The sequence below is a fragment of the Miscanthus floridulus genome, chromosome 3 (assembly GCF_019320115.1).
Source record: "Miscanthus floridulus cultivar M001 chromosome 3, ASM1932011v1, whole genome shotgun sequence".
Classification (NCBI taxonomy): domain Eukaryota; kingdom Viridiplantae; phylum Streptophyta; class Magnoliopsida; order Poales; family Poaceae; genus Miscanthus; species Miscanthus floridulus.
Genome location: NC_089582.1, coordinates 49,787,415 through 49,799,691, shown reverse-complemented (window position 1 = coordinate 49,799,691; position 12,277 = coordinate 49,787,415).

Genomic DNA, 12,277 nt, shown 5'->3' with positions numbered 1-12,277 from the left:
CAACATGTATGACTGCAACACCAAGAGATAGAATATCCTACACTTGGAGAAGCATCCTAAAAGGCATTGCAGTTTTGAAGAAGGGAATGGTATGGAGAGTTGGCGATGGGAATGGGATTTATATATGGCGTGACCCCTGGCTACCGAAAGAGCACGCTCGGAAGCCGATCACCCCAAAGGGGAACAATCTACTGCAGTATGTCTCCAATCTCATAAACCCCATCACTGGAGATTAGGACACCCAGCTGATCCAAGACATGTTTTGGGATGAGGATGCATGAGTGATTTTGTCTCTGCCGGTAAACACTGAGTGGGAGAGCGTCTTGGCCTGGCACTATCACAACAAAGGGATATTTCCAGTCAAGAGTGCATATACAAGGTCTGTAGGAGGAGCATTTTGTTCAAGCAACAGTGAAACGGAGGCGTGTCCAATGCTAGAGATGACCTGTGGAAATGAATATGGAAGATGGAGTGCCCGAAAAAGATCCAACATTTCTTATGGAGAGCCGCTCACAATAGCCACCCACTCAGGGCTAACCTGGAATTCAGAATCATGGACATTGATAACCGATGTGTGGTTTGAAACCAGAAAGGGGAGGACGGCATGTTAGTTGATCTCCACCAATAGGCCCAACGGTCTATTGGGCCCTTGGATCTGCGTCCTGATCGGGGGCGCCCAACCCTAATACGGTTGGTGGGCCCCTGTCGCACAGCACTATAAACATAGGTGGGGTTCATGGCTCTAACTACGAGGTTGACCAGAGCCGTCGTTACCACCTACAGAAAACCTAATCCGATCTAAAGAAGGGTGCTGCCAGCGACAGGAATCGCCACCGACTCCGCCGTCGCCTCTGCACTGACATCACCATCGTCACCACGACGCCTATGACGCCACGGTACTGGCATCCAAGCCGCTGCGGCGCCATGGATTGAACGATGACCTAGGACTAGGTACATCAAGATTCTCCCCATCTAAGTAAGAGGCTTACCCTTGATCTACATTACAGAGGTACTATATGATCCTTACAATGATATCAGAGCCAAGGTTGCCTAGTATGAGGTAAAGCATTGAAAAAAAAATCATAGAAATCATAAGGGTTCAATCCATTTTGGATTGAAACCCTAACCCTAACCGGGTAAAAGAAAAGAGAAAAGAGACCGGGGGGTGGCGGACGTCACTGAAGTCCCGGTCACCACTGCCACAGCACGGGGAAAGGTGCCGCACCGCCGTCTTTGCCGGCGCACGGCAAGAAAAGAACTGACCTCCTTTCGGATCTGAGCAGATAGAAGGGGTTCCCTAACCCTGACCCTAACTGGGTGAAGGAAAGAACAAAAGAAGAGGGATTCGGCTAGAAGAGAATCAAAGCCGAACCCTAACCCTACAAAACACTCACTGGGGAAGAAGAATAGTGACTCCAGTGAGTAAGCCCTAATCCTAACCCGCGCAAACAGCTCGGGGAAGAAGAACAGTACGCAACTCTAATCCCCAATCGGCAAAGAACCAAGAAGAAACAGACTAGAAAAGAAAAGAATCGAATTAGATCCCTTCGGATCCAAGAAGAACGGAGGGTTCGGCGAAACCCTAACCCTAATTGGGTGAAAGAAAGAAGACAAGGAGGGCTCAGCACGCGATGCCGAATCCTAAAATCTGTAGTCCCTCTAGGGAAGAAGAAGTGTCCATCCCAAAACCCTAACCCTAATTTTGACCCCATCCCCAAATCGGGTTAATCCCAGAAGAAAGAAGGGGAAAGGGAAAAGAGGAAGAGTCGTTTGGGCTTACCTCGCCGCTGCGCAGTGCTGCTGCATCGTCGGCGCACGAGGAGAAGAAAGGGCCGAGCCGGGGAGCTGCTCGTCGGGCTCGGCCAAGGGGGCGTCGTGGCCAGGCCGCTCGACGGAGGCGCGCTCACCCTCTGGGGAGCGCACACGCCGGCGAGGGGGTCGGCGACGGCGCCATCACTCCACCATTTCGCTTGCTCGCTTCGCTCGGTTACGGCTGCGCTGCGCTGAGGAGAGAAACCAGAGCGGCGAAGAGAGAGAGAGAGAGCAAAGAAGAAAGTGATGTTAGGGTTTCGGGAGGAGGCCGGCGTTGGAGGTTTTTACTCACCCGATCTCACCGCTCAGCCGTTCGATTGAATCCAATGGCACCGGTTGATTGGGCTGGCTTTCAGCCCAGGTGGGCGCAAGGGCTGGGCCATTTTCCCGGCCCAGGCCCAGGTTGCGGCCTGTGCGCGGGGGAGAGCGCGGGTCAGCGCGCGCGGGGGCGTGGGCCGTGGGCCGCTTTGCCGGTTGGGCCGAAGACAGTAACAAAAATGAATCAGTTTTCCTTTTTTCTTTTTCCAGTATATGTTTATTTCCTAGAAACTGATTAATGGCTTAAAGAAAATAGAAAAGAGATTTGTCCTGTGGGCAAAATTCATTAAATTGAATTAGTTTTCCGCTGCTAAAGAAATTGTTTATTCTCCAGTTATTTTGAACCAACGTGATATTTAATTGGAGAAAAAGAGATTTTGACATGATTATGATGTTGTTATTTTATGACCAACGTTGTTAATAACAATATCGTAATTTTAATGATTTTATGCATTAATTCTATTTCTGCCCAACGGTGATGTAGAATTAGTGTATAAGAACAGTTGTAGATCTTAATGATTTTATGCATTAATCCTATTTCTGCCCAACAGTGATGTAGAATTAGTGTATAAGAACAGTTGTATGTCTTAATTTTGACCAACGTTGGAATCAAGGCATGCAATTGTTGTTATTTTTATGTTAAGAAAAGTTTGACCTGACCTTCATCTTGACTAAGGTGGACCGGGTAGTCACTTCACCGTGTTCCACATCGCCTATGGCACCGGTGAGGGAGACAAACGAGGATGATGCCGCTTGGGCAACTAAAGAGAGGGATTTTGAATCCCAAAAGATGTCCTATGACCTTGAGCATAGGAAATGGGTCACTGCCAACAAGAAATGTTTGGCTATGACAAAGAACATGATTGAGCCTGCAATTATGGGCTCAATCCCAGAGTGTAACATGGTCACCGAGTACCTCGATAGAATAAAGAGTCAGTTCACTGGCTCTTCAAAGACATACTACCTAGCTGATAAAAACAGCTGGTGACAGAGAGTTACTCTGAAAATGGTGGAAAAGAGAGCTCACAATGCGTCGTCGAAATTATGGCATTGTCGATGAGGCTATATTTCGAGGGGGAGAATAGAAGACTAGTTAAGAATAATATTCTTCCTCCATTAGTGCTCTCAGATTTAGAACAATGCAGAGAATGCTTAAAAGAAAAGTATGTAAAGAAAATTAAAAAAGATGATAAACGAAGCGCAGGAATTTTATAGATTATTCACACAAACATCTGTGGTTAGTTTCCTGTAAAGAGTGTGGATGGTAATGATTCGTTCATAACATTCACAGATGATTACTCCCGTTATGTCTATATTTATCCAATCAAAGAAGGAACAGAAGCATTGGATAAGTGTAGATATTTAAGGCAAAAGTTGATAACCAACGCAATTTAAAGATTAAGATAGTCAGGTCTGACCGTGGGGGGAGTACTACGGTCGGCATACCCCATATGGCCAAGTTCCTAAACTTTTTGCAAGGTTCTTATAGGAGAATGGCATAGTAGCCCAGTATTCTACACCGGGTGAACCTCAGCAGAATGGAGTAGCTAAAAGACGTAATCATACCCTGATGGATATGGTGCGTAGTATGATAAGTTACTCCACCTTACAGTTGAGCCTATGGATGGGGGCATTAAAAAACCGCCGCTCATATCCTCAATAGAGTACCAAGTAAGTCGGTGTCTAAAACACCGTATGAGTTGTGGACAGGAAGAGTACCCTCACTAAACCACTTACGTGTGTGGGGGAGTTCTACTGAGGCTAAAGTATTTAACCCAAACATTAGGAAGCTAGATCCCAAAACAGTAAGTTGCCATTTCATTAGCTACCCATAAAAGTCAAAAGGTTTTTGTTTCTACTGTCCATACAAACATATAATGTTTGTGGAAACGAGACACGTTGTCTTCCTAGAGGATGAAATGAGGAGGGGGAGCATGGTAGCTCGAGAAATTGACCTTGAAGAGAAGTGGGTGTATGCGCCCACTCTGATGATTCATGAGCTAATTTTCTCACTACCTGCTGTCGCTGCACCGACGGTGCAAGATAGTATGGTGCCAGCAACTGTTGTTATTCTGTCTGTGGCAACAATGAATGACGATGAGGATCCTATAGAACCTATTGCCACACATGAGGGGGAGCAACAACAGCCTCAAATAGAAGATGTGCCAAATGTGGAGGCCCCTAGAAGGTCACAAAGATTTAGAAAATCAGCTATTCCTGCTGAATATGAAGTATACAATACTGAGGAATTTCAAATGGAGGATGATCCCACCTCATTTGAATAAGCCATGAGAAGTGATCATTCATCAAAGTGGCTTGAGGCTTTGGAAGATGAAAGGAAATCTATGAATGCCAATAAAGTTTGGGACTTGAAAATAATTCCTAAAGGAGCCAAAACAGTAGGCTGTAAATGGGTCTACAAAACAAAACTTGACTCTCAAAGGAATATAGAGAGATATAAAGCACGACTTGTGGCAAAAGGCTTTAAGCAAAGAGAAGGGATTGATTACAATGAGACCTTTTCTCCAGTCTCATGTAAGGATTCCTTCAGAATCATAATGGCATTAGTGGCATATTATGATTTAGAATTACATCAGATGGATGTAAAGATGGCATTTCTCAACAGGGACTTGGAGAAAAATATTTACATGGCACAACCAAAAGGTTTGTCATGGAAGGAAAAGAACGAATGGGATGCCGTCTAAAGAAATCCATTTATGGATTATAACAAGCTTCAAGACAGTGGTACTTGAAGTTTGATCAGACAATAAGGAATTTTGGGTTTTAAAGAGAATGTAGAGGACAATTGTGTCTATGCAAAGTTTAAGAATGGGAAGTTTATCTTCCTTGTCCTGTGTGTGGATGATATCTTACTTGTAAGTAGTGATGTCAATCTACTACTGGAGACAAAGAAGTTTTGTCCTCAAAATTTGATATGAAAGATCTAAGTGAAGCTTTATTCGTTCTAGGGATCAAGATTCACCGAGATAGAAGTAAAGGGGTGTTAGGACTGTCACTAAAGGCATACATAGAAAAGATCTTAAAGAAATTCTGTATGCACAAATATAGTCCCTCACCTGCTCCTATAGTCAAGGGCGACAGATATGGGGATTTTCAATGCCCCAGGAACCAATATGAGATCGATCAAATGAAAGTGGTTCCATACGCTTCAGCTGTCGGAAGCTTGCAATATGCTCAAGTATGTACGTGCCCTAACTTGACAATTGTTAGCGGGTTACTTGACAGATTCCAGAGCAATCCTGGAACAGAACACTAGAAAGTGGTAAAGAAAGTCTTGCATTATTTGCAAGGAACGAAAGGCCTCATGATAACGTATAGAAGATCTGATTCGCTCCATATAGTGGGATATTCAGATTCTGATAATGCTGGAGATGATAGAAAATCCACGTCTGGATATGTATTCACTCTCGCAGGGGAGCTATTTCATGGAAAAGCTCAAAACAAACCGTCACTACATCGTCCACAATGTATGACGGTTTGTAGCGTGTTATGAGGCAACAGGGCAGGTGAACTAGCTAAAGAAGTTCACACCCAGTTTGAAGGTGGTTGACGACATCTATAGACCACTTAAGTTATATTGTGATCATAATCAAGCAGTACAGTATGTTCATAACAATAAGTCAAGTGGTGCTGCCAAACACATTGACATAAAGTATTATGTTATGAAAGATAAAGTCCGAGATCATGTCATAAGTCTTGAGCATATAAGTACTGAAAAGATGCTCGTGGATCCACTTACAAAAGGCTTACCACCCAACGTGTTCAGAGAATATGTAGCTAGCATGGGTTTAAGGGAAAAGCCTAAAATTCCTGGACAAAAGAGGGCCCAAAGTTAAGTATCTATTTCAGAACAGAATGGTGTGTTGTAGCTGTTAAATCTATCGACAATTGACCGTGATGATGAAACATGCTCTATGCGCTAATCTGTAATGGAATGAATAAAAGTAAATGATATAAAATTGAAAGATGGCAGTGAGATCAAGGGAGAGAATGTTAGTTGATTTCCACCAATAGGCCCAACGCCCTATTGGGCCCTTGGATCTGCGCTCTGATCGGGGACGCCCAACCATAATACGGTTGGTGGGCCCCTGTCGCACAGCACTATAAAGATATGTGGGGTTCACGGCTCTAACTACGAGGTTGACCGGAGCCGCCGTTACCACCTACAGAAAACCTAATCCGATCTAAAGAAGGGTGCTGTCAGCGACGAGAAGCCCCACCGACTCCGCCGTTGCCTCTGCACTGACGTCACCATCACCACTGGACATCGCCACCACGACGCCTACGACGCCACGGTTCTGGCATCCAAGCCGCTGCGGCGCCATGGATCGAACGATGACCTAGGACGAGGTACATTAAGATTTTTCCCATCTAAGTAAGAGGCTTACCCTTGATCTACATTACAGAGGTACTATATGATCCTTACACGGCGGTCACCTCTTCGTCAAATGCAGTAGGATGAGAGATATTTGGGCGTCGTTGGGCATGTCTGCACATCGAGAACAACTAGTTGGTTTTGAATCAGCGCGGCAAGCAGTGCGCTACATCCTGGGGCTGCCAAGAATCCCACAACTAACTTTGGTCGTGGGGATGTGGATGTGGTGGTAGGAGCGAAACAAAATCCGAGAAAAAAAATGGAGTGTTATGTGGGAGAGAGAGTTCAAATGTCAGCAAAGGAACCTAGGACTATGAATAGGACAATTTAGAAATGGCAAAAACCAGCGCCAAGCTTCCTGAAGATTAATTGCGACGCATCTTTTCTGTAGAGAAGGTGGAGATGGGGGATGGGGCTATATAATTCGCGATGAAAAAGGTGACATGATTTTGGTTGGGAGAGGTTCGCTATCCCATATTCTGGACCCTTTCCAAGTGGAAGCCGTCGCGTTCTTACAATGGTTACAGGCGGCGATTGATTTGGGCATAACTAAAGTGCAACTGGAAACCGATGCCTTTCAGGTAAAGCAAGCTGTGGACTCGAAGAAATGGGATCTCTATGGTGGATTGATCAAGGAAATCCAAGAACTTGTTCATTCGAACTGTGTCGAGTTCCTGTGTTGTGCTGTTCCTCGCTCCTATAATAGCGTAGCGCATGCTTGTAAAATTTTTGTATTTTGGTCTCTTTTGAAACCAATTTTTAGAAAAATACCTACGCCAAAACATTTACTGAAAATAGACCATTCTTAGGCGTCTTATCACATGACGCCGAGATATGAGGCTCAGCGTCGTGTCACTCGACGCCGAGGTATTGCCACGTCACGGACGACTGGGGTCGTCGGCGACACGGTGGCGCGTGGGTCTGAGACGTCGGCGTCGTGGCATCCGACGCCAAGTGCTCAACCTCGGCGCGGCTGGACTGCGCGCCGAGCTACTAGCTCGATCCGGAGCACGGCCCAGGTGGCCCAACAAAGCACGGTGGCCCAGTAGCTCGGCGTGGGGTCACTTAACGCCGAGCCTCCAGACCTCGGCGCGTCCCGACTCAACGCTGAGGTCTGGTCCCTTTAGGCCGAGGCCCCCTTCTTCTTCTTCCCTCCCCTCCTCCATTCCCCACGGCTCCCAAATTGTGAAGACCGCCGGCTCCCAAAGCCCCCACGGCCCCCACGAAACTCGAACCCCCAAATACGACTCTAGGTGCCTGAATCTTGTCTCCCGAAGCTTCCTCGAGGTAATGGTCCATCTCCTCCTCCAATCTATCCGCGTAGATATGCTTGCATTGTCTCTAATCATGTAGAATCATGGGTGTATGGTGTTTTGGTATATTTGTGTTTGCATTTGCAAAATGTATGGCTTAGGATGATTGAGTGCATTGTTGTTTAACTGTTTTATGTGCTGAACATGTTAGGTTAGTTTGGTTTCTAGTTATTTTGGTCATTAGGGTTCTTTGTTTATTGTAGGTGTCATTAGGGTTAGTTATTTGTTGGTCATTAGGGTTAGTATGTATTTTATTTATTTGTTGGTCATTACATTTCAATTTTTTATGACCAAGGCGTTTTGCCAAGGTACTCCTCTTTCCTCTCTTTCAATTCATCCATTTAGATTCGTTTGTTTTTGAACTTGGCATTATAGGTTTGGTTCATGTTCATGTCATTCGTGCAATGTATGGTGGTTCAAATGATTGAATGACCCAAATGTATGGTTGTTGCTGTTGTTGTTGTTGTTGTATATGTTATGGTTTATAATCATTGAATTAAATTTTGTGTTTGTTGGGATTCAAATTTGTTTAGGGTTTGTAATGAAAAGCTTATTTGGGAGGTATGGTGATTTAGTGTTAGTAGCTTTACATTCGTTGAAAGGTACTTTGGATTGATTTTTTTTTCTACGTAATGTTAGGATGCCAAGGCGTGGTAAAGCTCATATTCCAAGGTAATCCCAATGTTTATTCATTATCTGTGCAACAAATAGAAAACCCTAGGTTTAGGTTTGGTTCTCCGTTAATATGACTAAATTCTTTCAATTGTAGCTATGGTCGCCAGAGGGCAAATCCCTATGACCTAAAGCCTCTCCCTGAAGGTGTTTCTCGACCAATGTGCTTTTGTGGTGATCCTTGCAAGGTAGACATCTCTGAAGATGAGGAAACATATAGACAGAGGTACTGGATGTGTCCCAATTATGCATGGGAACCTACAAAGCAACAACGGCGTGCATCGTTTGTGAGGAATTTTTATTGTGTTAATTAATTTTCTTGTGATATTAAGTATTACTTATTTATTTGTTTTGTAACAATTTGTTTTTCTTGTAGACCATTCCACCACTGTGTGACTTTGAGCAGTGGATTGACACTGAGATCAAAGAGTCGGACAAGCAGCATCTAGAAGGCCTGAAGGAGTGGGATGCGGAGGTTAAGGAGAGATTTGAGCAGAGACGTAGACTGGAGGCTATAGAAAAGGAGCATAAGGAAGAGGAGGAAAGGAGGCGTGTTGCTGTGTACAGGGCGAAGAGGGAGAAGAAGCTTGAGCGTGTGTGCCGAGCGAAGGCAGCGATGGAGGAGAATCCCGATGTCGAGAGGAAGGGAAAGTGGTCTCGTTGCACTCAGTAGGTATTTGGTTCATTCACGAGCGATGTCGTGTAGCCCTGGACTTTTTTTACTATGTTGTAATGTACTCTGCTTTTATTTCAGATGAACTTATTCCCTAGACTTTTTTTTATTATGTTGTAATGCACTATGATTTTATTTCAGATGGTCTTATGCCCTATACTTCATTAACTATCCTAAGACTGTAGTGCTACTGTTTGTATCACTGAAAAGACTACTTGTGTTGTTGCAGTCACAGAAAGGGCTACAAGTACTGTTGCAGTCACTGAAAGGGCTACAAGTCTATTTGAAAACTCACTGAAAAGCCTAGATTCGTTTACTGTTGTATCCGTATACGCAATGAATTAATATCAGAGTTATGTACTGCATTTAGATGAAGTGACAAAACACAGGTGTAGCCTTTTCAGATGAAATGACCAGTCATGGTTGTAGGCTTTTCAGATGAAGCATCTAGCCTTTGCAGATTCAATAAATGAGTACGCACACAAGTTTTTTTGTCTAGTAGCATTCATGGTGAATCTAGCCTTTGTAGATTCAATAAATGAGTACGCACACAATAAATGACCAACATAGTCCAACACATTCAACATCCAACATAGTCCATACATATGCTTCATCAATCAACCAACATAGTCCAAACATAGTACAAGGTCCATACATAGTGCATTACATAAGGTCCAATGCATACATAGTCCATGCACAAAATATAGCATATGAAGTCTTTGGATCTTTTATCGCTCTTTGTACCTTAACGTGGACGACGAGCGTAACGCTTTCCCCTCCCAAACGGATAGGTACCTGAAGTGTACCTGTCCACTAGTCTGAGCGTCCTCTGTGGACGTCCAGAACCGGAGGGGCCTTGAGTTCCTTGGGGTGCATCTCCAAGCTGGGACATGCCAATCTCATCATACTCATGATCATAGTACTCTCCCTGTCCTTCATCATCTTCATCATCATAATGACCATGTCCTTGACCACCCTCTGCACTAGTTGCTGCACCATGTGAAGAAGAAGTCCTGCCACCATGTGCACCATGTGAAGATGAAGTCCCTCCAACATGTGCAGTAGAAGGTCCAGCACCAAGCTGTTGTGGGACTGCCACATCCGGGGAACGTCTACATCCAAGGCGTGCAGCTACCTTTCGGAGGCGATGCATGGCACGCTGCATTTTGAAAGCACTATTAGTAAGTGGGGTTGGTCGCAAAACTATATAAAGATGTAACATCAACTGAATGAGAGGAGACTACCTGAATGTGCTGTCGTAACATGGAGGCCTCATCAATGACACCTTCAACGACCCAACATCAATGACACCTTCAAACTGAACATGCACGTCTCCTTCATTCTAGCCTAACTTAACCTTCACTCGCTCCACTAACTGGGTCAAAGATGGTGTTTCAGAAAAAATCAACAACTCCTCACACATGTCCAGAAATTCCAAACTATCATCTCTTGTCCTAACAATACGGCCTCCATGATGCAACCTCACTAATTTATCCATCTACAGCCATCACACAACAAGTAGTGTAACATATGAATATATCATGCGAGTTTCAATCCAATAAGTAGAAACTAAAATATATCATTTCATCTTTTTCAACCCCAACAACATAATCATTTCTAGTCATAAAAAATTGAAATGTAATGACCAACAAATAAATAAAATACATACTAACCCTAATGACCAACAAATAACTAACCCTAATGACACCTACAATAAACAAAGAACCCTAATGACCAAAATAACTAGAAACCAAACTAACCTAACATGTTCAGCACATAAAACAGTTAAACAACAATGCACTCAATCATCCTAAGCCATACATTTTGCAAATGCAAACACAAATATACCAAAACACCATACAACCATGATTCCACATGATTAGGGACAATGTAAGCACATCTATACGGATAGATTGGAGGAGGGGAGGGACCATTACCTCGAGGAAGCTTCGGGAGCCGAGATCGTGGCACCTAGGGTCGATTTTGGGGCCTAGGGTTTGGTGGCGGCGCGGGGGAGAAGAGAAAGAGAGGAGGCCGGCGGTTTCAGAATGGAGGGAGGAGGAAGAAGGGGGACTCGGCGCGGCCTAAAGGGACCAGACCTCGGCGTTGAGTCGTGCCGCGCCGAGGTCTGGAGGCTCGGCGTTAAGTGACCCCACGCCGAGCTACTGGGCCACCGTGCTTTGTTGGGCCGCCTGGGCCGCGCTACGGATCGAGCCAGTAGCTCGGCGCGCAGTCCAGCCGCGCCGAGGTTGGGCACTTGGCGTCGGATGCCACGACGCCGACGTCTCGGACCCACGCGCCACCGTGTCGCCGACGACCCCGGTCGTCCATGACGTGGCAATACCTCGGCGTCGAGTGACACGACGCCGAGCCTCATATCTCGGCGTCATGTGATAAGACGCCTAAGAATGGTCTATTTTCAGAAAATATTTTGGCGTAGGTATTTTTCTAAAAAGTGGTTTCAAAAGAGACCAAAATACAAAAATTTCACCGCATGCTTTGGCTGCGCTCGGGTGTGCGTGTTTGGAGGATGACGATCCCGTTTGGGCTTATCTCCCAAATTGTATCATGAACATTGTTGCCGTCGAGGGTGCAGACACTGAATAATGGAAATTCCATTTTCGTTTTTTTAAAAATAAAATATTTTATTTAAAATGAGGACAATATGCAAACGACTAGTATCTGAAATCCGCTATCCAGGTCTGGGGAAACTCCAATCAAATCAGAGCTAGTAGAATGCATGCATGTCCGATGCCACGTCAGCAGATCCTGGGAACTCTCTCGGCCACAAGCTCCCCGTGGGTCCACCGCACTCACAGGCCGGCTCTTCTTCCTCCCGTGAACCTGAGGAATCGCGAGTGGCGTGCTGAGTGCTGACATTATACCAGGTACAAACCGACACTGGACCTTCACGGGCTGCACCGCTAGCTGCCTACTCATGACGTTGTCATGCCTGACTCCATGCATGCGCTTTGCTAGCAGACTCCTGCCTTCTCTTGATATTGCAGATCGATGGCCACACACTCACTCCTCTTCTCTCAGACTCTCACCGTGTTAGCCCCAACGGCAACCGTAGTACCCCTCCCCCTCTAT